This window comes from Egretta garzetta, unplaced genomic scaffold (genome assembly GCF_000687185.1).
Source record: "Egretta garzetta isolate BGI_Z169 unplaced genomic scaffold, ASM68718v1 scaffold217, whole genome shotgun sequence".
NCBI classification, from domain to species: domain Eukaryota; kingdom Metazoa; phylum Chordata; class Aves; order Pelecaniformes; family Ardeidae; genus Egretta; species Egretta garzetta.
Genome location: NW_009260395.1, coordinates 108,643 through 111,442, shown reverse-complemented (window position 1 = coordinate 111,442; position 2,800 = coordinate 108,643).

Below are 2,800 nucleotides of genomic sequence, written 5' to 3'. Positions count from 1 at the left end.
TTCGCAGATTCCCAAGGAAACCCAAGTAACTGAAATGTAGGCATTGCCAGAAGTTTCATCTCTATTTCTGACTCTCTCTTGCTTCTGAAACGTGAAGAGTAACACTGCAAGAAGAGATGTTTTCCCCTTGTGTTCTTGGTTAGCCCATGCCAGATGACCCAGTTCCCTGGGCTGTGGTTTCTGCTTTTCAGCCATTTTTTCCTTAAAGGAACTTTTTTTTTCCCCTGCTTGCCATTTAACCTGACAGAAGAGTGGCAAGCACATCAGTCAGCTTTAACAAGGTCTATGATTGCTCCAAGTCATGCTTGTTGGGAAGCCTAACAGGATAGCAAAAGTGAGTCTTAAGCTGTGTGTGGACCATCAGGAGTTCAAGTCATATGTCAGATTGTGTCAGCTGACTAACAGGGAAGATGAGCTGGGATGGGAACTTCTGTGTAATCTGAATCTCTGGCTTTGGGGAAGCAAATCAGCAGGATATGCTGAGACTGATAACCCCCAGGTCAGTGGAGCAGTGGGATCCCTTGGGAGCTGTTGTCTTTTGTGAACCACAGTTTGAGCTCCCTTCTTCCCTTAAGTTTCCCTAATATGTGGTGTCTATCCTGTGGCTCTTAGGCATTTGAAAATTTGATGGCTGGCTGTTGGGATCAGAAAGGTTGGACACATCTATTTTATAAGACTACCAATCACTGTAGATCGACAGTTTACTGGTGATTTTTAAAACTGAACATAGTGCGACTTTACTGCAATATTCAGGACTGTTCATTTAAGCCTTGTTTTTATACTATCTTATTTCTTAACTTGAGGCCATGGCTTGAGCTGATAAATACTGTATGAAAAGCTATCTTCACATTGTTACTGGCAGAGACTACTAGAAAGCAGTCGAGAAAACTATTATGGAGAGTCATAGTGTAGAGCTTTGTTTTAATTACTTATGATTTGACTCTCAGTTGTAAGAGTTTGTTGTGGCTTTTTTTCCTGCTTTTTTTCCTTCTTTTAGTTATTTGATGGAATATGGAAGACAAGGTCACCGACAGAAACTGGGACTGTTGAGAGCCTGTAGATGGCATTATGACATTACTGCATCTCTATCCACTAGCTCTGGACACATTATAAAATATAAAGCACCAAGAGGTCATAAAGGTCTATAGCAGCTGTGTCACAGCTGATGAGGTTAGATGACTGCCAACCAGTACCATTTCAATCCCTTTAAAAAATCAGTGTATTGTTTAACTACAGTTTAGTGTAGTGAGTGAATGCTGTATAACCTATGAGTAATGTACTGAGTAATGCAATCTAACTGTTTCTCAGGAGAACTTGGCTGTGGTTTTAGTCAACTAAGATTAGCAATTGGCAAATCAAAATTGGAAGTCATTGTGTAGTCAACAGTGGAAAAGGCCAAGACATGCCTTAGGGCTTTAATTGTTCTGGCATATAGAAAACAATATGACCTGGCTGCGTTACACTATTGGTATTATGCCTTGGATGAACTAAAGATGTATCACTTGAAAGGAATATTATTGCACTTTTTTTTTTCTCAGAATCCAAGCAGAAAATGAAGATGTAGCTAGGAGTGAAAACGTATACTTAAGGACATGTAGGATTCAGTTAGCATGCTCTCCTTCCTTCTGTGAACTAAGTTTCAGGTCAGTAGTCTGTAACAAATCCCCTGTTCCAGGGGGACACAACCTAGTGCATTACAACACAGAAACTACACTATCTTATAAAATGTCTGTGAAAATGAGATGAGATCCACCAGGACACATAAAAGTTTTAAATTCATTAAATCAATAATAACTTTATGAGATTAACCTATTATTTTTTTAAAAGGTCATACTCTTTCAGTAGAGATCAGCTACACTCAAATTACCTTCAGTATGCATAATAAAGTCTGAGATAATCATTGTCACCTGAGATGAAAATTATATGGTTGACCTTATTTAAAACAAAGTTTTCTTGCATGTTCCAAGTACATTTATATTTTGCTAATAATTATTAAAAATATCTTACCGTAGTGTTAATATTTTAAATCATAAGCAGCATTACGTTACGTATGACAAGTATGGCTAGAGAGTAATGGGATTGTTTACCACAGAGGATTCAGAGTGGGATGTCATGCCGACTGTTCTTCAACTGTAACTTGGGGGTTGCACACATTGAAGAGTTATTATTTTGCATCACCCATGGGCTTAACTCAGTATTTTTGTATAACATAGAGCAGATGCCCTGATCTGGTTGTCTACCAAATACCTGGTATCTGTTTACCTGTCTACTTGTCACTATGCTTTGGTCAGATCAGTGCATCCCAGATAATGTGCCAGAAGAATGAAATCATTCAATTGATCCAGGAATTGAGCAACAAACAACTCTTAATGATAGCAATGTCATTATTGTTTTATTGTGAAAGAAAAAGCAAATCTCACGTAAGTTAGGTGACCATTAATCAGAAGCTGTATCCATATTGCATATAAGCACTTGTCTATATGAAATGTTTCTTTTTGATGTTTCCACACAAGATTTTTACAAGACTAGCTTTACCTCAGATTGGCTTTTTTCCTGGTGTCCTTTGAGCCATGTCTTCCAGCTGATAAGAGACTGTTAAAACTGATGGAGCATTCTACATTTGAACCGTGGACTTGCATTCCTGGTTAACACAGAGAACTGGAGCAATGAACTCTGTAGAGGGATGAATCCATTACAGTGGAGGAAATTGCTGTTAGGAGAGACTACAGTAACACATCTCTGTATAACAGTAAGCACAATCCATCCTCCATTCACTACAGTGGCTCCCTGTGGAGAGCTG